This window comes from Camelus bactrianus, chromosome 33 (genome assembly GCF_048773025.1).
Source record: "Camelus bactrianus isolate YW-2024 breed Bactrian camel chromosome 33, ASM4877302v1, whole genome shotgun sequence".
In the NCBI taxonomy this organism is placed as follows: Eukaryota; Metazoa; Chordata; class Mammalia; order Artiodactyla; family Camelidae; genus Camelus; species Camelus bactrianus.
Window position 1 is genome coordinate 1,426,006 of NC_133571.1, and position 24,367 is coordinate 1,450,372.

The following is a 24,367-nucleotide window of genomic DNA, read 5'->3' on the forward strand; positions in this document are numbered from 1 at the left end:
GCAGGAGAAACTTTTACTCTTGTTTCTCAGTCTGTTTCCTAGTGACGGTTTGAAGTTCCTCCAGTTTTCACTGTAAAACAGAGTTGGAGCTAGTACCTCCCCATATATATGTATGGAGTGGAGTTTGCAACTGAAAAGGAACTTTGTGTTCCCAACAAGCTAGGTGAAGGACGGCTTTCACACACACTTATCTCTCAGAATTGAGCATGTGGAGAGACGTTCGTTCATCTAGCACAAAGGGAAAGGGTTACAAGGGAAACTTTTACTCTGGTTTCTCAGTCTTTTACCTAGTGCCGGTTTGAAGTTCCTGCAGTTCTCAGTGTACAACAGAGTTGGAGCTAGAACCTCCCCATATATATGTATGGAGAGGAGATTGCAACTGAAAAGTAACTTTGTGTTCCCAACAAGCTAGGTGAAGGATGGCTTTCACACACACTTATCTCTCAGAATTGAGCATGTGGAGAGTCGTTCGTTCATCTAGCACAAAGGGAACGGGTTGCAGGAGAAACTTTTACTCTGGTTTCTTAGTCTGTTTCCTAGTGCTGGTTTGAAGTTCCTGCAGTTCTCAGTGTAAAACCGATTTGGAGCTAGAACCTCCCCATATATATGTATGGAGTGGAGATTGCAACTGAAAAGTAACTTTGTGTTCCCAACAAGCTAGGTGAAGGATGGCTTTCACACACACTTATCTCTCAGGACTGAGCAAGTGGAGAGTCGTTCGTTCATCTAGCACAAAGGGAACAGGATGCAGGAGAAACTTTTACTCTGGTTTCATAGTCTGTTTCCTAGTGCTGGTTTGAAGTTCCTTCAGTTTTCACTGTAAAACCGATTTGGAGCTAGTACCTACCTATATATATGTATGGAGTGGAGTTTGCAACTGAAAAGGAACTTTGTGTTCCCAACAAGTTAGGTGAAGGACGGCTTTCACACACACTTATCTCTCAGAACTGAGCATGTGGAGAGACGTTCGTTCATCTAGCACAAAGGGAACGGGTTGCAGTAGAAACTTTTACTCTGGTTTCTCAGTCTGTTTCCTAGTGCCGGTTTGAAGTTCCTGCAGTTTTCACTGTAAAACCGAGTTGGAGCTAGTACCTCCCCATATATATGTATGGAGTGGAGTTTGCAACTGAAAAGAAACTTTGTGTTCCCAACAAGCTAGGTGAAGGACGGCTTTCACACACACTTATCTCTCAGAACTGAGCATGTGGAGAGACTTTCGTTCATCTAGCACAAAGGGAACGGGTTGCAGTAGAAACTTTTACTCTGGTTTCTCAGTCTGTTTCATAGTGCCTGTTTGAAATTCCTGCAGTTTTCACTGTAAAACCGAGTGGGAGCTAGTACCTCCCCATATATATGTATGGAGTGGAGTTTGCAAATGAAAAGAAACTTTGTGTTCCCAACAAGCTAGTTGAAGAACGGCTTTCACATACACATATCTCTCAGAACGGAGCATGTGGAGAGACGTTCGTTCATCTAGCACAAAGGGAACGGGATGCAGGAGGAACTTTTACTGTGGTTTCTCAGTCTGTTTCCTAGTGCCGTTTTGAAGTTCCTGCAGTTTTCAGTGTAAAACCGAGTTGGAGCTAGTACTTCCCCATATATATGTATGGAGTGGAGTTTGCTACTGAAAAGGAACTTGGTGTTCCCAACAAGCTAGGTGAAGGACGGCTTTCACACACACTTATCTCTCCGAAATGAGCATGTGGAGAGACGTTCGTTCATCTAGCACAAAGGGAATGGGTTGCAGGATGAACTTTTACTGTGGTTTCTCAGTCTGTTTCCTAGTGCCGGTTTGAAGTTCCTGCAGTTTTCAGTGTAAAACCGAGATGGAGCTAGTACTTCCCCATATATATGTATGGAGTGGAGTTTGCAACTGAAAAGGAACTTTGAGTTCCCAACAAGCTAGGTGAAGGACGGCTTTCACACACACTTATCTCTCAGAAATGAGCATGTGGAGAGACGTTCGTTCATCTAGCACAAAGGGAACGGGTTGCAGGAGAAACTTTTACTCTGGTTTCTCAGTCTGTTTCCTACTGCCTGTTTGAAGTTCCTTCAGTTTTCACTGTATAACCGAGTTGGAGCTAGTACTTACCTATATATATGTATGTAGAGGAGTTTGCAAGTGAAAAGAAACTTTGTGTTCCCAACAAACTAGGTGAAGGACTGCTTTCACACACACTTATCTCTCAGAACTGAGCATGTAGAGAGACGTTCGTTCATCTAGCACAAAGGGAACGGGTTGCAGTAGAAACTTTTACTCTGGTTTCTCAGTCTGTTTCCTAGTGCCGGTTTGAAGTTCCTGCAGTTTTCACTGTAAAACCGAGTTGGAGCTAGTACCTACCCATATATATGTAAGGAGTGGAGTTTGCAAATGAAAAGAAACTTTGTGTTCCCAACAAGCTAGTTGAAGGACGGCTTTCACATACACATATCTCTCAGAACTGAGCATGTGGAGAGACGTTCGTTCATCTAGCACAAAGAGAACTGGTTGCAAGAGAAACTTTTACTCTGGTTTCTCAGTCTGTTTCCTAGTGCCGGTTTGAAGTTCCTGCAGTTTTCACTGTAAAACCGAGTTGGAGCTATTACCTCCCCATATATATGTATGGAGTGGAGTTGGCAAATGAAAAGGAACTTTGTGTTCCCAACAAGCTAGGTGAAGGACGGCTTTCACACACACTTATCCCTCAGAACTGAGCATGTGGAGAGACGTTCGTTCATCTAGCACAAAGAGAACTGGTTGCAAGAGAAACTTTTACTCTGGTTTCTCAGTCTGTTTCCTAGTGCTGGTTTGAAGTTCCTGCAGTTCTCAGTGTAAAACCGATTTGGGGTTAGAACCTCCCCATATATTTGTATGGAATGGAGATTGCAACTGAAAAGTAACTTTGTGTTCCCAACAAGCTAGGTGAAGGATGGCTTTCACACACACTTATCTCTCAGGACTGAGCATGTGGAGAGTCGTTCGTTCATCTAGCACAAAGGGAACAGGATGCAGGAGAAACTTTTACTCTGGATTCATAGTCTGTTTCCTAGTGCTGGTTTGAAGTTCCTTCAGTTTTCACTGTAAAACCGATTTGGAGCTAGTACCTACCTATATATATGTATGGAGTGGAGTTTGCAACTGAAAAGGAACTTTGTGTTCCCAACAAGCTAGGTGAAGGACGGCTTTCACACACACTTATCTCTCAGAACTGAGCATGTGGAGAGACGTTCGTTCATCTAGCACAAAGGGAACGGGTTGCAGTAGAAACTTTTACTCTGGTCTCTCAGTCTGTTTCCTAGTGCCGGTTTGAAGTTCCTGCAGTTTTCACTGTAAAACCGAGTTGGAGCTAGTACCTCCCCATATATATGTATGGAGTGGAGTTTGCAACTGAAAAGAAACTTTGTTTTCCCAACAAGCTAGTTGAAGAACGGCTTTCACATACACATATCTCTCAGAACGGAGCATGTGGAGAGACGTTCGTTCATCTAGCACAAAGGGAACGGGATGCAGGAGGAACTTTTACTGTGGTTTCTCAGTCTGTTTCCTAGTGCCGGTTTGAAGTTCCTGAAGTTTTCAGTGTAAAACCGAGTTGGAGCTAGTACTTCCCCATATATATGTATTGAGTGGAGTTTGCAACTGAAAAGGAACTTTGTGTTCCCAACAAGCTAGGTGAAGGACGGCTTTCACACACACTTATCTCTCAGAAATGAGCATGTGGAGAGACTTTCGTTCATCTAGCACAAAGGGAACGGGTTGCAGGAGAAACTTTTACTCTGGTTTCTCAGTTTTTTTCCTACTGCCGGATTGAAGTTCCTGCAGTTTTCACTGTAAAACCGAGTTGGAGCTCGTAACTCCCCATATATATGTATGGAGTGGAGTTTGCAACTGAAAAGGAACTTTGTGTTCCCAACAAGCTAGGTGAAGGACGGCTTTCACACACACTTATCTCTCAGAAATGAGCATGTGGAGAGACGTTCGTTCATCTAGCACAAAGGGAACGGGTTGCAGTAGAAACTTTTACTCTGGTTTTTCAGTCTGTTTCCTAGTGCCGGTTTGAAGTTCCTGCAGTTTTCACTGTAAAACCGAGTTGGAGCTAGTACCTACCCATATGTATGAATGGAGTGGAGTTTGCAAATGAAAAGAAACTTTGTGTTCCCAACAAGCTAGTTGAAGGACGGCTTTCACATACACATATCTCTCAGAACGGAGCATGTGGAGAGACGTTCGTTCATCTAGCACAAAGGGAACGGGATGCAGGACGAACTTTTACTGTGGATTCTCAGTCTGTTTCCTAGTGCCGGTTTGAAGTTCCTGCAGTTTTCACTGTAAAACCGAGTTGGAGCTAGTACCTCCCCATATATATGTATGGAGTGGAGTTTGCAACTGAAAAGGAACTTTGTGTTCCCAACAAGCTAGGTGAAGGACGGCTTTCACACACACTTATCCCTCAGAACTGAGCATGTGGAGAGACGTTCGTTCATCTAGCACAAAGGGAACGGGATGCAGGACGAACTTTTACTGTGGTTTCTCAGTCTGTTTCCTAGTGCCGGTTTGAAGTTCCTGCAGTTTTCACTGTAAAACCGAGTTGGAGCTAGTACCTCCCCATATATATGTATGGAGTGGTGTTTGCAACTGAAAAGGAACTTTGTGTTCCCAACAAGCTAGGTGAAGGACGGCTTTCACACACACTTATCCCTCAGAACTGAGCATGTGGAGAGACGTTCGTTCATGTAGCACAAAGGGAACGGGTTGCTGGAGAAACTTTTACTCTGGTTTCTCAGTCTGTTTCCTAGTGCCGGTTTGAAGTTCCTGCAGTTTTCACTGTAAAACCGAGTTGGAGCTAGTACCTCCCCTTATATATGTATGGAGTGGAGTTTGCAAATGAAAAGAAACTTTGTGTTCCCAACAAGCTAGTTGAAGAACGGCTTTCACATACACATATCTCTCAGAACGGAGCATGTGGAGAGACGTTCGTTCATCTAGCACAAAGGGAACGGGATGCAGGACGAACTTTTACTGTGGTTTCTCAGTCTGTTTCCTAGTGCCGGTTTGAAGTTCCTGCAGGTTTCAGTGTAAAACCGAGTTGGAGCTAGTACTTCCCCATATATATGTATGGAGTGGAGTTTGCAACTGAAAAGGAACTTTGTGTTCCCAACAAGCTAGGTGAAGGACGGCTTTCACACACACTTATCTCTCAGAAATGAGCATGTGGAGAGACGTTCGTTCATCTAGCACAAAGGGAACGGGTTGCAGGAGAAACTTTTACACTGGTTTCTCAGTTTGTTTCCTACTGCCGGTTTGAAGTTCCTGCAGTTTTCACTGTAAAACCGAGTTGGAGCTCGTAACTCCCCATATATATGTATGGAGTGGAGTTTGCAACTGAAAAGGAACTTTGTGTTCCCAACAAGCTAGGTGAAGGACGGCTTTCACACACACTTCTCTCTCAGAAATGAGCATGTGGAGAGACGTTCGTTCATCTAGCACAAAGGGAACGGGTTGCAGTAGAAACTTTTACTCTGGTTTTTCAGTCTGTTTCCTAGTGCCGGTTTGATGTTCCTGCAGTTTTCACTGTAAAACCGATTTGGAGCTAGTACCTCCCCATATATATGAATGGAGTGGAGTTTGCAAATGAAAAGAAACTTTGTGTTCCCAACAAGCTAGTTGAAGGACGGCTTTCACATACACATATCTCTCAGAACGGAGCATGTGGAGAGACGTTCGTTCATCTAGCACAAAGGGAACGGGATGCAGAACGAACTTTTACTTTGGATTCTCAGTCTGTTTCCTAGTGCCGGTTTGAAGTTCCTGCAGTTTTCACTGTAAAACCGAGTTGGAGCTAGTACCTCCCCATATATATGTATGGAGTGGAGTTTGCAACTGAAAAGGAACTTTGTGTTCCCAACAAGCTAGGTGAAGGACGGCTTTCACACACACTTATCCCTCAGAACTGAGCATGTGGAGAGACGTTTGTTCATCTAGCACAAATGGAACGGGATGCAGGACGAACTTTTACTGTGGTTTCTCAGTCTGTTTCCTAGTGCCGGTTTGAAGTTCCTGCAGTTTTCACTGTAAAACCGAGTTGGAGCTAGTACCTCCCCATATATATGTATGGAGTGGAGTTTGCAACTGAAAAGGAACTTTGTGTTCCCAACAAGCTAGGTGAAGGACGGCTTTCACACACACTTATCCCTCAGAACTGAGCATGTGGAGAGACGTTCGTTCATGTAGCACAAAGGGAACGGGTTGCTGGAGAAACTTTTACTCTGGTTTCTCATTCTGTTTCCTAGTGCCGGTTTGAAGTTCCTGCAGTTTTCACTGTAAAACCGAGTTGGAGCTAGTACCTCCCCTTATATATGTATGGAGTGGAGTTTGCAAATGAAAAGAAACTTTGTGTTCCCAACAAGCTAGTTGAAGAACGGCTTTCACATACACATATCTCTCAGAACGGAGCATGTGGAGAGACGTTCGTTCATCTAGCAAAAAAGGGAACGGGATGCAGTAGGAACTTTTACTGTGGTTTCTCAGTCTGTTTCCTAGTGCCGGTTTGAAGTTCCTGCAGTTTTCAATGTAAAACCGAGTTGGAGCTAGTACTTCCCCATATATATGTATGGAGTGGAGTTTGCAACTGAAAAGGAACTTTGTGTTCCCAACAAGCTAGGTGAAGGACGGCTTTCACACACACTTATCTCTCAGAAATGAGCATGTGGAGAGACGTTCGTTCATCTAGCACAAAGGGAACGGGTTGCAGGAGAAACTTTTCTCTGGTTTCTCAGTTTGTTTCCTACTGCCGGTTTGAAGTTCCTGCAGTTTTCACTGTAAAACCGAGTTGGAGCTCGTAACTCCCCATATATATGTATGGAGTGGAGTTTGCAACTGAAAAGGAACTTTGTGTTCCCAACAAGCTAGGTGAAGGACGGCTTTCACACACACATATCTCTCAGAAATGAGCATGTGGAGAGACGTTCGTTCATCTAGCACAAAGGGAATGGGTTGCAGGATGAACTTTTACTGTGGTTTCTCAGTCTGTTTCCTAGTGCCGGTTTGAAGTTCCTGCAGTTTTCAGTGTAAAACCGAGATGGAGCTAGTACTTCCCCATATATATGTATGGAGTGGAGTTTGCAACTGAAAAGGAACTTTGAGTTCCCAACAAGCTAGGTGAAGGACGGCTTTCACACACACTTATCTCTCAGAAATGAGCATGTGGAGAGACGTTCGTTCATCTAGCACAAAGGGAACGGGTTGCAGGAGAAACTTTTACTCTGGTTTCTCAGTCTGTTTCCTACTGCCTGTTTGAAGTTCCTTCAGTTTTCACTGTATAACCGAGTTGGAGCTAGTACTTACCTATATATATGTATGTAGAGGAGTTTGCAAGTGAAAAGAAACTTTGTGTTCCCAACAAGCTAGGTGAAGGACTGCTTTCACACACACTTATCTCTCAGAACTGAGCATGTAGAGAGACGTTCGTTCATCTAGCACAAAGGGAACGGGTTGCAGTAGAAACTTTTACTCTGGTTTCTCAGTCTGTTTCCTAGTGCCGGTTTGAAGTTCCTGCAGTTTTCACTGTAAAACCGATTTGGAGCTAGTACCTACCCATATATATGTAAGGAGTGGAGTTTGCAAATGAAAAGAAACTTTGTGTTCCCAACAAGCTAGTTGAAGGACGGCTTTCACATACACATATCTCTCAGAACTGAGCATGTGGAGAGACGTTCGTTCATCTAGCACAAAGAGAACTGGTTGCAAGAGAAACTTTTACTCTGGTTTCTCAGTCTGTTTCCTAGTGCCGGTTTGAAGTTCCTGCAGTTTTCACTGTAAAACCGAGTTGGAGCTATTACCTCCCCATATATATGTATGGAGTGGAGTTGGCAAATGAAAAGGAACTTTGTGTTCCCAACAAGCTAGGTGAAGGACGGCTTTCACACACACTTATCCCTCAGAACTGAGCATGTGGAGAGACGTTCGTTCATCTAGCACAAAGAGAACTGGTTGCAAGAGAAACTTTTACTCTGGTTTCTCAGTCTGTTTCCTAGTGCTGGTTTGAAGTTCCTGCAGTTCTCAGTGTAAAACCGATTTGGAGCTAGAACCTCCCCATATATATGTATGGAGTGGAGATTGCAACTGAAAAGTAACTTTGTGTTCCCAACAAGCTAGGTGAAGGATGGCTTTCACACACACTTATCTCTCAGGACTGAGCATGTGGAGAGTCGTTCGTTCATCTAGCACAAAGGGAACAGGATGCAGGAGAAACTTTTACTCTGGATTCATAGTCTGTTTCCTAGTGCTGGTTTGAAGTTCCTTCAGTTTTCACTGTAAAACCGATTTGGAGCTAGTACCTACCTATATATATGTATGGAGTGGAGTTTGCAACTGAAAAGGAACTTTGTGTTCCCAACAAGCTAGGTGAAGGACGGCTTTCACACACACTTATCTCTCAGAACTGAGCATGTGGAGAGACGTTCGTTCATCTAGCACAAAGGGAACGGGTTGCAGTAGAAACTTTTACTCTTGTTTCTCAGTCTGTTTCCTAGTGCCGGTTTGAAGTTCCTGCAGTTTTCACTGTAAAACCGAGTTGGAGCTAGTACCTCCCCATATATATGTATGGAGTGGAGTTTGCAACTGAAAAGAAACTTTGTTTTCCCAACAAGCTAGTTGAAGAACGGCTTTCACATACACATATCTCTCAGAACGGAGCATGTGGAGAGACGTTCGTTCATCTAGCACAAAGGGAACGGGATGCAGGAGGAACTTTTACTGTGGTTTCTCAGTCTGTTTCCTAGTGCCGGTTTGAAGTTCCTGAAGTTTTCAGTGTAAAACCGAGTTGGAGCTAGTACTTCCCCATATATATGTATTGAGTGGAGTTTGCAACTGAAAAGGAACTTTGTGTTCCCAACAAGCTAGGTGAAGGACGGCTTTCACACACACTTATCTCTCAGAAATGAGCATGTGGAGAGACTTTCGTTCATCTAGCACAAAGGGAACGGGTTGCAGGAGAAACTTTTACTCTGGTTTCTCAGTTTTTTTCCTACTGCCGGATTGAAGTTCCTGCAGTTTTCACTGTAAAACCGAGTTGGAGCTCGTAACTCCCCATATATATGTATGGAGTGGAGTTTGCAACTGAAAAGGAACTTTGTGTTCCCAACAAGCTAGGTGAAGGACGGCTTTCACACACACTTATCTCTCAGAAATGAGCATGTGGAGAGACGTTCGTTCATCTAGCACAAAGGGAACGGGTTGCAGTAGAAACTTTTACTCTGGTTTTTCAGTCTGTTTCCTAGTGCCGGTTTGAAGTTCCTGCAGTTTTCACTGTAAAACCGAGTTGGAGCTAGTACCTACCCATATGTATGAATGGAGTGGAGTTTGCAAATGAAAAGAAACTTTGTGTTCCCAACAAGCTAGTTGAAGGACGGCTTTCACATACACATATCTCTCAGAACGGAGCATGTGGAGAGACGTTCGTTCATCTAGCACAAAGGGAACGGGATGCAGGACGAACTTTTACTGTGGATTCTCAGTCTGTTTCCTAGTGCCGGTTTGAAGTTCCTGCAGTTTTCACTGTAAAACCGAGTTGGAGCTAGTACCTCCCCATATATATGTATGGAGTGGAGTTTGCAACTGAAAAGGAACTTTGTGTTCCCAACAAGCTAGGTGAAGGACGGCTTTCACACACACTTATCCCTCAGAACTGAGCATGTGGAGAGACGTTCGTTCATCTAGCACAAAGGGAACGGGATGCAGGACGAACTTTTACTGTGGTTTCTCAGTCTGTTTCCTAGTGCCGGTTTGAAGTTCCTGCAGTTTTCACTGTAAAACCGAGTTGGAGCTAGTACCTCCCCATATATATGTATGGAGTGGAGTTTGCAACTGAAAAGGAACTTTGTGTTCCCAACAAGCTAGGTGAAGGACGGCTTTCACACACACTTATCCCTCAGAACTGAGCATGTGGAGAGACGTTCGTTCATGTAGCACAAAGGGAACGGGTTGCTGGAGAAACTTTTACTCTGGTTTCTCAGTCTGTTTCCTAGTGCCGGTTTGAAGTTCCTGCAGTTTTCACTGTAAAACCGAGTTGGAGCTAGTACCTCCCCTTATATATGTATGGAGTGGAGTTTGCAAATGAAAAGAAACTTTGTGTTCCCAACAAGCTAGTTGAAGAACGGCTTTCACATACACATATCTCTCAGAACGGAGCATGTGGAGAGACGTTCGTTCATCTAGCACAAAGGGAACGGGATGCAGGACGAACTTTTACTGTGGTTTCTCAGTCTGTTTCCTAGTGCCGGTTTGAATTTCCTGCAGTTTTCAGTGTAAAACCGAGTTGGAGCTAGTACTTCCCCATATATATGTATGGAGTGGAGTTTGCAACTGAAAAGGAACTTTGTGTTCCCAACAAGCTAGGTGAAGGACGGCTTTCACACACACTTATCTCTCAGAAATGAGCATGTGGAGAGACGTTCGTTCATCTAGCACAAAGGGAACGGGTTGCAGGAGAAACTTTTACTCTGGTTTCTCAGTTTGTTTCCTACTGCCGGTTTGAAGTTCCTGCAGTTTTCACTGTAAAACCGAGTTGGAGCTCGTAACTCCCCATATATATGTATGGAGTGGAGTTTGCAACTGAAAAGGAACTTTGTGTTCCCAACAAGCTAGGTGAAGGACGGCATTCACACACACTTCTCTCTCAGAAATGAGCATGTGGAGAGACGTTCGTTCATCTAGCACAAAGGGAACGGGTTGCAGTAGAAACTTTTACTCTGGTTTTTCAGTCTGTTTCCTAGTGCCGGTTTGATGTTCCTGCAGTTTTCACTGTAAAACCGATTTGGAGCTAGTACCTCCCCATATATATGAATGGAGTGGAGTTTGCAAATGAAAAGAAACTTTGTGTTCCCAACAAGCTAGTTGAAGGACGGCTTTCACATACACATATCTCTCAGAACGGAGCATGTGGAGAGACGTTCGTTCATCTAGCACAAAGGGAACGGGATGCAGAACGAACTTTTACTGTGGTTTCTCAGTCTGTTTCCTAGTGCCGGTTTGAAGTTCCTGCAGTTTTCACTGTAAAACCGAGTTGGAGCTAGTACCTCCCCATATATATGTATGGAGTGGAGTTTGCAACTGAAAAGGAACTTTGTGTTCCCAACAAGCTAGGTGAAGGACGGCTTTCACACACACTTATCCCTCAGAACTGAGCATGTGGAGAGACGTTCGTTCATCTAGCACAAATGGAACGGGATGCAGGACGAACTTTTACTGTGGTTTCTCAGTCTGTTTCCTAGTGCCGGTTTGAAGTTCCTGCAGTTTTCACTGTAAAACCGAGTTGGAGCTAGTACCTCCCCATATATATGTATGGAGTGGAGTTTGCAACTGAAAAGGAACTTTGTGTTCCCAACAAGCTAGGTGAAGGACGGCTTTCACACACACTTATCCCTCAGAACTGAGCATGTGGAGAGACGTTCGTTCATGTAGCACAAAGGGAACGGGTTGCTGGAGAAACTTTTACTCTGGTTTCTCATTCTGTTTCCTAGTGCCGGTTTGAAGTTCCTGCAGTTTTCACTGTAAAACCGAGTTGGAGCTAGTACCTCCCCTTATATATGTATGGAGTGGAGTTTGCAAATGAAAAGAAACTTTGTGTTCCCAACAAGCTAGTTGAAGAACGGCTTTCACATACACATATCTCTCAGAACGGAGCATGTGGAGAGACGTTCGTTCATCTAGCAAAAAAGGGAACGGGATGCAGGAGGAACTTTTACTGTGGTTTCTCAGTCTGTTTCCTAGTGCCGGTTTGAAGTTCCTGCAGTTTTCAATGTAAAACCGAGTTGGAGCTAGTACTTCCCCATATATATGTATGGAGTGGAGTTTGCAACTGAAAAGGAACTTTGTGTTCCCAACAAGCTAGGTGAAGGACGGCTTTCACACACACTTATCTCTCAGAAATGAGCATGTGGAGAGACGTTCGTTCATCTAGCACAAAGGGAACGGGTTGCAGGAGAAACTTTTCTCTGGTTTCTCAGTTTGTTTCCTACTGCCGGTTTGAAGTTCCTGCAGTTTTCACTGTAAAACCGAGTTGGAGCTCGTAACTCCCCATATATATGTATGGAGTGGAGTTTGCAACTGAAAAGGAACTTTGTGTTCCCAACAAGCTAGGTGAAGGACGGCTTTCACACACACATATCTCTCAGAAATGAGCATGTGGAGAGACGTTCGTTCATCTAGCACAAAGGGAACGGGTTGCAGGAGAAACTTTTACTCTGGTTTCTTAGTCTGTTTCCTAGTGCTGGTTTGAAGTTCCTTCAGTTTTCACTGTAAAACCGAGTTGGAGCTAGTACCTACCTATATATATGTATGGAGTGGAGTTTGCAACTGAAAAGAAACTTTGTGTTCCCAACAAGCTAGGTGAAGGACGGCTTTCACACACACTTATCTCTCAGAACGGAGCATGTGGAGAGACGTTCGTTCATCTAGCACAAAGGGAACGGGATGCAGGAGGAACTTTTACTGTGGTTTCTCAGTCTGTTTCCTAGTGCCGGTTTGAAGTTCCTGAAGTTTTCATTGTAAAACCGAGTTGGAGCAAGTACTTCCCCATATATAAGTATGGAGTGGAGTTTGCAACTGAAAAGGAACTTTGTGTTCCCAACAAGCTAGGTGAAGGACGGCTTTCACACACACTTATCTCTCAGAAATGAGCATGTGGAGAGACGTTCGTTCATCTAGCACAAAGGGAACGGGTTGCAGGAGAAACTTTTACTCTGGTTTTTCAGTCTGTTTCCTAGTGCCGGTTTGAAGTTCCTGCAGTTTTCACTGTAAAACCGAGTTGGAGCTAGTACCTCCCCATATATATGAATGGAGTGGAGTTTGCAAATGAAAAGAAACTTTGTGTTCCCAACAAGCTAGTTGAAGGACGGCTTTCACACACACTTATCCCTCAGAACTGAGCATGTGGAGAGACGTTCGTTCATCTAGCACAAAGGGAACGGGATGCAGGACGAACTTTTACTGTGGATTCTCAGTCTGTTTCCTAGTGCCGGTTTGATGTTCCTGCAGTTTTCACTGTAAAACCGAGTTGGAGCTAGTACCTCCCCATATATATGTATGGAGTGGAGTTTGCAACTGAAAAGGAACTTTGTGTTCCCAACAAGCTAGGTGAAGGACGGCTTTCACACACACTTATCCCTCAGAACTGAGCATGTGGAGAGACGTTCGTTCATCTTGCACAAAGGGAACGGGATGCAGGACGAACTTTTACTGTGGTTTCTCAGTCTGTTTTCTAGTGCCAGTTTGAAGTTCCTGCAGTTTTCACTGTAAAACCGAATTGGAGCTAGTACCTCCCCATATATATGTATGGAGTGGAGTTTGCAACTGAAAAGGGACTTTGTGTTCCCAACAAGCTAGGTGAAGGACGGCTTTCACACACACTTATCCCTTAGAACTGAGCATGTGGAGAGACGTTCGTTCATGTAGCACAAAGGGAACGGGTTGCAGGAGAAACTTTTACTCTGGTTTCTCAGTCTGTTTCCTAGTGCCGGTTTGAAGTTCCTGCAGTTTTCAGTGTAAAACCGAGTTGGAGCTAGTACCTCCCCTTATATATGTATGGAGTGGAGTTTGCAAATGAAAAGAAACTTTGTGTTCCCAACAAGCTAGTTGAAGAACGGCTTTCACATACACATATCTCTCAGAACGGAGCATGTGGAGAGACGTTCGTTCATCTAGCACAAAGGGAGCGGGATGCAGGACGAACTTTTACTGTGGTTTCTCAGTCTGTTTCCTAGTGCCGGTTTGAAGTTCCTCCAGTTTTCAGTGTAAAACCGAGTTGGAGCTAGTACTTCCCCATATATATGTATGGAGTGGAGTTTGCAACTGAAAAGGAACTTTGTGTTCCCAACAAGCTAGGTGAAGGACGGCTTTCACACACACTTATCTCTCAGAAATGAGCATGTGGAGAGACGTTCGTTCATCTAGCACAAAGGGAACGGGTTGCAGGAGAAACTTTTACTCTGGTTTCTCAGTTTGTTTCCTACTGCCGGTTTGAAGTTCCTGCAGTTTTCACTGTAAAACCGAGTTGGAGCTCGTAACTCCCCATATATATGTATGGAGTGGAGTTTGCAACTGAAAAGGAACTTAGTGTTCCCAACAAGCTAGGTGAAGGACGGCTTTCACACACACTTATCTCTCAGAAATGAGCATGTGGAGAGACGTTCGTTCATCTAGCACAAAGGGAACGGGTTGCAGTAGAAACTTTTACTCTGGTTTTTCAGTCTGTTTCCTAGTGCCGTTTTGATGTTCCTGCAGTTTTCACTGTAAAACCGATTAGGAGCTTGTACCTCCCCATATATATGAATGGAGTGGAGTTTGCAAATGAAAAGAAACTTTGTGTTCCCAACAAGCTAGTTGAAGGACGGCTTTCACATACACATATCTCTCAGAACGGAGCATGTGGAGAGACGTTCGTTCATCTAGCACAAAGGGAACGGGATGCAGGACGAACTTTTACTGTGGTTTCTCAGTCTGTTTCCTAGTGCCGGTTTGAAGTTCCTGCAGTTTTCACTGTAAAACCGAGTTGGAGCTAGTACCTCCCCATATATATGTATGGAGTGGAGTTTGCAACTGAAAAGGAACTTTGTGTTCCCAACAAGCTAGGTGAAGGACGGCTTTCACACACACTTATCCCTCAGAACTGAGCATGTGGAGAGACGTTCGTTCATCTAGCACAAAGGGAACGGGATGCAGGACGAACTTTTACTGTGGTTTCTCAGTCTGTTTCCTAGTGCCGGTTTGAAGTTCCTGCAGTTTTCACTGTAAAACCGAGTTGGAGCTAGTACCTCCCCATATATATGTATGGAGTGGAGTTTGCAACTGAAAAGGAACTTTGTGTTCCCAACAAGCTAGGTGAAGGACGGCTTTCACACACACTTATCCCTCAGAACTGAGCATGTGGAGAGACGTTCGTTCATGTAGCACAAAGGGAACGGGTTGCTGGAGAAACTTTTACTCTGGTTTCTCAGTCTGTTTCCTAGTGCCGGTTTGAAGTTCCTGCAGTTTTCACTGTAAACCCGAGTTGGAGCTAGTACCTCCCCTTATATATGTATGGAGTGGAGTTTGCAAATGAAAAGAAACTTTGTGTTCCCAACAAGCTAGTTGAAGAACGGCTTTCACATACACATATCTCTCAGAACGGAGCATGTGGAGAGACGTTCGTTCATCTAGCACAAAGGGAACGGGATGCAGTACGAACTTTTACTGTGGTTTCTCAGTCTGTTTCCTAGTGCCGGTTTGAAGTTCCTGCAGTTTTCACTGTAAAACCGAGTTGGAGCTAGTACTTCCCCATATATATGTATGGAGTGGAGTTTGCAACTGAAAAGGAACTTTGTGTTCCCAACAAGCTAGGTGAAAGACGGCTTTCACACACACTTATCTCTCAGAAATGAGCATGTGGAGAGACGTTCGTTCATCTAGCACAAAGGGAACGGGTTGCAGGAGAAACTTTTACTCTGGTTTCTCAGTTTGTTTCCTACTGCCGGTTTGAAGTTCCTGCAGTTTTCACTGTAAAACCGAGTTGGAGCTCGTAACTCCCCATATATATGTATGGAGTGGAGTTTGCAACTCAAAAGGAACTTTGTGTTCCCAACAAGCTAGGTGAAGGACGGCTTTCACACACACTTATCTCTCAGAAATGAGCATGTGGAGAGACGATCGTTCATCTAGCACAAAGGGAACGGGTTGCAGTAGAAACTTTTACTCTGGTTTTTCAGTCTGTTTCCTAGTGCCGGTTTGAAGTTCCTGCAGTTTTCAGTGTAAAACCGATTTGGAGCTAGTACCTCCCCATATATATGTATGGAGTGGAGTTTGCAAATGAAAAGAAACTTTGTGTTCCCAACAAGCTAGTTGAAAGACGGCTTTCACATACACATATCTCTCAGAACGGAGCATGTGGAGAGACGTTCGTTCATCTAGCACAAAGTGAACGGGATGCAGGACGAACTTTTACTGTGGTTTCTCAGTCTATTTCCTAGTGCCGGTTTGAAGTTCCTGCAGTTTTCACTGTAAAACCGAATTGGAGCTAGTACCTCCCCATATATATGTATGGAGTGGAGTTTGCAACTGAAAAGGAACTTTGTGTTCCCAACAAGCTAGGTGAAGGACGGCTTTCACACACACTTATCTCTCAGAACTGAGCATGTGGAGAGACGTTCGCTCATGTAGCACAAAGGGAAAGGGTTGCTGGAGAAACTTTTACTCTGGTTTCTCAGTCTGTTTCCTAGTGCCGGTTTGAAGTTCCTGCAGTTTTCACTGTAAAACCGAGTTGGAGCTCTTACCTCCCCATATATATATGTATGGAGTGGAGTTTGCAAATGAAAAGAAACTTTGTGTTCCCAACAAGCTAGTTGAAGGACGGCTTTCACATACACATATCTCTCAGAACTGAGCATGTGGAGAGACATTCGTTCATCTAGCACAAAGGGAACGGGTTGCAGGAGAAACTTTTACTCTGGTTTCTTAGTCTGTTTCCTAGTGCTGGTTTGAAGTTCCTTCAGTTTTCACTGTAAAACCGAGTTGGAGCTAGTACCTACCTATATATATGTATGGAGTGGAGTTTGCAACTGAAAAGAAACTTTGTGTTCCCAACAAGCTAGGTGAAGGACGGCTTTCACACACACTTATCTCTCAGAACTGAGCATGTGGAGAGACGTTCGTTCATCTAGCACAAAGGGAACGGGTTACAAGAGAAACTTTTACTCTAGTTTCTCAATCTTTTTCCTAGTGCCGGTTTGAAGTTCCTGCAGTTCTCAGTGTAAAACCGAGTTTTAGCTAGAACCTCCCCATATATATGTATGGAGTGGAGATTGCAACTGAAAAGTAACTTTGTGTTCCCAACAAGCTAGGTGAAGGATGGCTTTCACACACACTTATCTCTCAGGACTGAGCATGTGGAGAGTCGTTCGTTCATCTAGCACAAAGGGAACGGGTTGCAGGAGAAACTTTTACTCTGGTTTCTTAGTCTGTTTCCTAGTGCCGGTTTGAAGTCCCTTCAGTTTTCACTGTAAAACCGAGTTGGAGCTAGTACTTACCTATATATATGTATGTAGAGGAGTTTGCAAGTGAAAAGAAACTTTGTGTTCCCAACAAGCTAGGTGAAGGACTGCTTTCACACACACTTATCTCTCAGAAATGAGCATGTGGAGAGACGTTCGTTCATCTAGCACAAAGAGAACGGGTTGCAGGAGAAACTTTTACTCTGGTTTCTCAGTCTGTTTCCTAGTGCCGGTTTGAAGTTCCTGCAGTTTTCACTGTAAAACCGAGTTGGAGCTAGTACTTACCTATATATATGTATGGAGAGGAGTTTGCAAGTGAAAAGAAACTTTGTGTTCCCAACAAGCTAGGTGAAGGACTGCTTTCACACACACTTATCTCTCAGAACTGAGCATGTGGAGAGACGTTCGTTCATCTAGCACAAAGGGAACGGGTTGCAGGAGAAACTTTTACTCTGGTTTCTCAGTCTGTTTCCTAGTGCCGGTTTGAAGTTCCTGCAGTTTTCACTGTAAAACCGAGTTGGAGCTCGTAACTACCCATATATATGTATGGAGTGGAGTTTGCAAATGAAAAGGAACTTTGTGTTCCCAACAAGCTAGGTGAAGGACGGCTTTCACACACACTTATCTCTCAGAACTGAGCATGTGCAGAGACGTTCGTTCATCTAGCACAAAGGGAACGGGTTGCAGTAGAAACTTTTACTCTGGTTTCTCAGTCTGTTTCCTAGTGCCGGTTTGAAGTTCCTGCAGTTTTCACTGTAAAACCGAGTTGGAGCTAGTACCTCCCATATATATGTATGGAGTGGAGTTTGCAAATGAAAAGAATCTTTGTGTTCCCAACAAGCTAGTTGAAGAACGGCTTTCACATACACATATCTCTCAGAACGGAGCATGTGGAGAGACGTTCGTTCATCTAGCACAAAGGGAACGGGATGCAGGAGAAACTTTTACTCTGGTTTCTCAGTCTGTTTCCTACTGCTGGTTTGAAGTTCCTGCAGTTTTCACTGTAAAACCGAGTTGGAGCTAGTACTTACCTATATATATGTATGGAGAGGTGTTTGCATGTGAAAAGAAACTTTGTGTTCCCAACAAGCTAGGTGAAGGACTGCTTTCACACACACTTATCTCTCAGAACTGAGCATGTGGAGAGACTTTCGTTCATCTAGCACAAAGGGAACGGGTTGCAGGAGAAACTTTTACTCTGGTTTCTCAGACTGTTTCCTAGTGCCAGTTTGAAGTTCCTGCAGTTTTCACTGTAAAACCGAGTTGGAGCTCGTACCTACCCATATATATGTATGGAGTGGAGTTTGCAATTGAAAAGGAACTTTGTGTTCCCAACAAGCTAGGTGAAGGACGGCTTTCACACACACTTATCTCTCAGAAATGAGCATGTGGAGAGACTTTCGTTCATCTAGCACAAAGGGAACGGGTTGCAGGAGAAACTTATACTCTGGTTTCTTAGTCTGTTTCCTAGTGCTGGTTTGAAGTTCCTTCAGTTTTCACTGTAAAACCGAGTTGGAGCTAGTACCTACCTATATATATGTATGGAGTGGAGTTTGCAACTGAAAAGAAACTTTGTGTTCCCAACAAGCTAGGTGAAGGACGGCTTTCACACACACTTATCTCTCAGAACTGAGCATGTGGAGAGAAGTTCGTTCATCTAGCACAAAGGGAACGGGTTGCAGGAGAAACTTTTACTCTGGTTTCTCAGTCTGTTTCCTAGTGCCAGTTTGAAGTTCCTGCAGTTTTCACTGTAAAACCGAGTTGGAGCTCGTACCTACCCATATATATGTATGGAGTGGAGTTTGCAATTGAAAAGGAACTTTGTGTTCCCAACAAGCTAGGTGAAGGACGGCTTTCACACACACTTATCTCTCAGAAATGAGCATGTGGGGAGACTTTCGTTCATCTAGCACAAAGGGAACGGGTTGCAGGAGAAACTTATACTCTGGTTTCTTAGTCTGTTTCCTAGTGCCAGTTTGAAGTTCCTGCAGTTTTCACTGTAAAACCGAGTTGGAGCTCGTACCTACCCATATATATGTATGGAGTGGAGTTTGCAATTGAAAAGGAACTTTGTGTTCCCAACAAGCTAGGTGAAGGACGGCTTTCACACACACTTATCTCTCAGAAATGAGCATGTGGAGAGACGTTCGTTCATCTAGCACAAAGGGAACGGGTTGCAGGAGAAACTTTTACTCTGGTTTCTCAGTTTGTTTCCTACTGCCGGTTTGAAGTTCCTGCAGTTTTCACTGTAAAACCGAGTTGGAGCTCGTAACTCCCCATATATATGTATGGAGTGGAGTTTGCAACTCAAAAGGAACTTTGTGTTCCCAACAAGCTAGGTGAAGGACGGCTTTCACACACACTTATCTCTCAGAAATGAGCATGTGGAGAGACGATCGTTCATCTAGCACAAAGGGAACGGGTTGCAGTAGAAACTTTTACTCTGGTTTTTCAGTCTGTTTCCTAGTGCCGGTTTGAAGTTCCTGCAGTTTTCAGTGTAAAACCGAGTTGGAGCTAGTACCTCCCCATATATATGTATGGAGTGGAGTTTGCAAATGAAAAGAAACTTTGTGTTCCCAACAAGCTAGTTGAAAGACGGCTTTCACATACACATATCTCTCAGAACGGAGCATGTGGAGAGACGTTCGTTCATCTAGCACAAAGGGAACGGGATGCAGGACGAACTTTTACTGTGGTTTCTCAGTCTATTTCCTAGTGCCGGTTTGAAGTTCCTGCAGTTTTCACTGTAAAACCGAGTTGGAGCTAGTACCTCCCCATATATATGTATGGAGTGGAGTTTGCAACTGAAAAGGAACTTTGTGTTCCCAACAAGCTAGGTGAAGGACGGCTTTCACACACACTTATCTCTCAGAACTGAGCATGTGGAGAGACGTTCGCTCATGTAGCACAAAGGGAAAGGGTTGCTGGAGAAACTTTTACTCTGGTTTCTCAGTCTGTTTCCTAGTGCCGGTTTGAAGTTCCTGCAGTTTTCACTGTAAAACCGAGTTGGAGCTCTTACCTCCCCATATATATATGTATGGAGTGGAGTTTGCAAATGAAAAGAAACTTTGTGTTCCCAACAAGCTAGTTGAAGGACGGCTTTCACATACACATATCTCTCAGAACTGAGCATGTGGAGAGACATTCGTTCATCTAGCACAAAGGGAACGGGTTGCAGGAGAAACTTTTACTCTGGTTTCTTAGTCTGTTTCCTAGTGCTGGTTTGAAGTTCCTTCAGTTTTCACTGTAAAACCGAGTTGGAGCTAGTACCTACCTATATATATGTATGGAGTGGAGTTTGCAACTGAAAAGAAACTTTGTGTTCCCAACAAGCTAGGTGAAGGACGGCTTTCACACACACTTATCTCTCAGAACTGAGCATGTGGAGAGACGTTCGTTCATCTAGCACAAAGGGAACGGGTTACAAGAGAAACTTTTACTCTAGTTTCTCAATCTTTTTCCTAGTGCCGGTTTGAAGTTCCTGCAGTTCTCAGTGTAAAACCGAGTTTTAGCTAGAACCTCCCCATATATATGTATGGAGTGGAGATTGCAACTGAAAAGTAACTTTGTGTTCCCAACAAGCTAGGTGAAGGATGGCTTTCACACACACTTATCTCTCAGGACTGAGCATGTGGAGAGTCGTTCGTTCATCTAGCACAAAGGGAACGGGTTGCAGGAGAAACTTTTACTCTGGTTTCTTAGTCTGTTTCCTAGTGCCGGTTTGAAGTCCCTTCAGTTTTCACTGTAAAACCGAGTTGGAGCTAGTACTTACCTATATATATGTATGTAGAGGAGTTTGCAAGTGAAAAGAAACTTTGTGTTCCCAACAAGCTAGGTGAAGGACTGCTTTCACACACACTTATCTCTCAGAAATGAGCATGTGGAGAGACGTTCGTTCATCTAGCACAAAGAGAACGGGTTGCAGGAGAAACTTTTACTCTGGTTTCTCAGTCTGTTTCCTAGTGCCGGTTTGAAGTTCCTGCAGTTTTCACTGTAAAACCGAGTTGGAGCTAGTACTTACCTATATATATGTATGGAGAGGAGTTTGCAAGTGAAAAGAAACTTTGTGTTCCCAACAAGCTAGGTGAAGGACTGCTTTCACACACACTTATCTCTCAGAACTGAGCATGTGGAGAGACGTTCGTTCATCTAGCACAAAGGGAACGGGTTGCAGGAGAAACTTTTACTCTGGTTTCTCAGTCTGTTTCCTAGTGCCGGTTTGAAGTTCCTGCAGTTTTCACTGTAAAACCGAGTTGGAGCTCGTAACTACCCATATATATGTATGGAGTGGAGTTTGCAAATGAAAAGGAACTTTGTGTTCCCAACAAGCTAGGTGAAGGACGGCTTTCACACACACTTATCTCTCAGAACTGAGCATGTGCAGAGACGTTCGTTCATCTAGCACAAAGGGAACGGGTTGCAGTAGAAACTTTTACTCTGGTTTCTCAGTCTGTTTCCTAGTGCCGGTTTGAAGTTCCTGCAGTTTTCACTGTAAAACCGAGTTGGAGCTAGTACCTCCCATATATATGTATGGAGTGGAGTTTGCAAATGAAAAGAATCTTTGTGTTCCCAACAAGCTAGTTGAAGAACGGCTTTCACATACACATATCTCTCAGAACGGAGCATGTGGAGAGACGTTCGTTCATCTAGCACAAAGGGAACGGGATGCAGGAGAAACTTTTACTCTGGTTTCTCAGTCTGTTTCCTACTGCTGGTTTGAAGTTCCTGCAGTTTTCACTGTAAAACCGAGTTGGAGCTAGTACTTACCTATATATATGTATGGAGAGGTGTTTGCATGTGAAAAGAAACTTTGTGTTCCCAACAAGCTAGGTGAAGGACTGCTTTCACACACACTTATCTCTCAGAACTGAGCATGTGGAGAGACGTTCGTTCATCTAGCACAAAGGGAACGGGTTGCAGGAGAAACTTTTACTCTGGTTTCTCAGACTGTTTCCTAGTGCCAGTTTGAAGTTCCTGCAGTTTTCACTGTAAAACCGAGTTGGAGCTCGTACCTACCCATATATATCTATGGAGTGGAGTTTGCAATTGAAAAGGAACTTTGTGTTCCCAACAAGCTAGGTGAAGGACGGCTTTCACACACACTTATCTCTCAGAAATGAGCATGTGGAGAGACTTTCGTTCATCTAGCACAAAGGGAACGGGTTGCAGGAGAAACTTATACTCTGGTTTCTTAGTCTGTTTCCTAGTGCTGGTTTGAAGTTCCTTCAGTTTTCACTGTAAAACCGAGTTGGAGCTAGTACCTACCTATATATATGTATGGAGTGGAGTTTGCAACTGAAAAGAAACTTTGTGTTCCCAACAAGCTAGGTGAAGGACGGCTTTCACACACACTTATCTCTCAGAACTGAGCATGTGGAGAGAAGTTCGTTCATCTAGCACAAAGGGAACGGGTTGCAGGAGAAACTTTTACTCTGGTTTCTCAGTCTGTTTCCTAGTGCCAGTTTGAAGTTCCTGCAGTTTTCACTGTAAAACCGAGTTGGAGCTCGTACCTACCCATATATATGTATGGAGTGGAGTTTGCAATTGAAAAGGAACTTTGTGTTCCCAACAAGCTAGGTGAAGGACGGCTTTCACACACACTTATCTCTCAGAAATGAGCATGTGGAGAGACTTTCGTTCATCTAGCACAAAGGGAACGGGTTGCAGGAGAAACTTATACTCTGGTTTCTTAGTCTGTTTCCTAGTGCCAGTTTGAAGTTCCTGCAGTTTTCACTGTAAAACCGAGTTGGAGCTCGTACCTACCCATATATATGTATGGAGTGGAGTTTGCAATTGAAAAGGAACTTTGTGTTCCCAACAAGCTAGGTGAAGGACGGCTTTCACACACACTTATCTCTCAGAAATGAGCATGTGGAGAGACTTTCGTTCATCTAGCACAAAGGGAACGGGTTGCAGGAGAAACTTATACTCTGGTTTCTTAGTCTGTTTCCTAGTGCTGGTTTGAAGTTCCTTCAGTTTTCACTGTAAAACCGAGTTGGAGCTAGTACCTACCTATAAATATGTATGGAGTGGAGTTTGCAACTGAAAAGAAACTTTGTGTTCCCAACAAGCTAGGTGAAGGACGGCTTTCACACACACTTATCTCTCAGAACTGAGCATGTGGAGAGACGTTCGTTCATCTAGCACAAAGGGAACGGGTTGCAGGAGAAACTTTTACTCTGGTTTCTCAGTCTGTTTCCTACTGCCGGTTTGAAGTTCCTGCAGTTTTCACTGTAAAACCGAGTTGGAGCTAGTACTTACCTATATATATGTATGGAGAGGAGTTTGCAAGTGAAAAGAAACTTTGTGTTCCCAACAAGCTAGGTGAAGGACTGCTTTCACACACACTTATCTCTCAGAACTGAGCATGTGGAGAGACTTTCGTTCATCTAGCACAAAGGGAACGGGTTGCAGGAGAAACTTTTACTCTGGTTTCTCAGTCTGTTTCCTAGTGCCGGTTTGAAGTTCCTGCAGTTTTCACTGTAAAACCGAGTTGGAGCTCGTACCTACCCATATATATGTATGGAGTGGAGTTTGAAATGAAAAGGAACTTTGTGTTCCCAACAAGCTAGGTGAAGGACGGCTTTCACACACACTTATCTCTCAGAACTGAGCATGTGGAGAGACGTTCGTTCATCTAGCACAAAGGGAACGGGTTGCAGTAGAAACTTTTACTCTGGTTTCTCAGTCTGTTTCCTAGTGCCGGTTTGAAGTTCCTGCAGTTTTCACTGTAAAACCGAGTTGGAGCTAGTACCTCCCCATATATATGTATGGAGTGGAGTTTGCAATTGAAAAGGAACTTTGTGTTCCCAACAAGCTAGGTGAAGGACGGCTTTCACACACACTTATCTCTCAGAAATGAGCATGTGGAGAGACGTTCGTTCATCTAGCACAAAGGGAACGGGTTGCAGGAGAAACTTTTACTCTGGTTTCTCAGTCTGTTTACTACTGCCTGTTTGAAGTTCCTTCAGTTTTCACTGTAAAACCGAGTTGGAGCTAGTACTTACCTATATATATGTATGTAGAGGAGTTTGCAAGTGAAAAGAAACTTTGTGTTCCCAACAAGCTAGGTGAAGGACTGCTTTCACACACACTTATCTCTCAGAAATGAGCATGTGGAGAGACGTTCGTTCATCTAGCACAAAGGGAACGGGTTGCAGGAGAAACTTTTACTCTGGTTTCTCAGTCTGTTTCCTACTGCCGGTTTGAAGTTCCTGCAGTTTTCACTGTAAAACCGAGTTGGAGCTAGTACTTACCTATATATATGTATGGAGAGGTGTTTGCAAGTGAAAAGAAACTTTGTGTTCCCAACAAGCTAGGTGAAGGACTGCTTTCACACACACTTATCTCTCAGAACTGAGCATGTGGA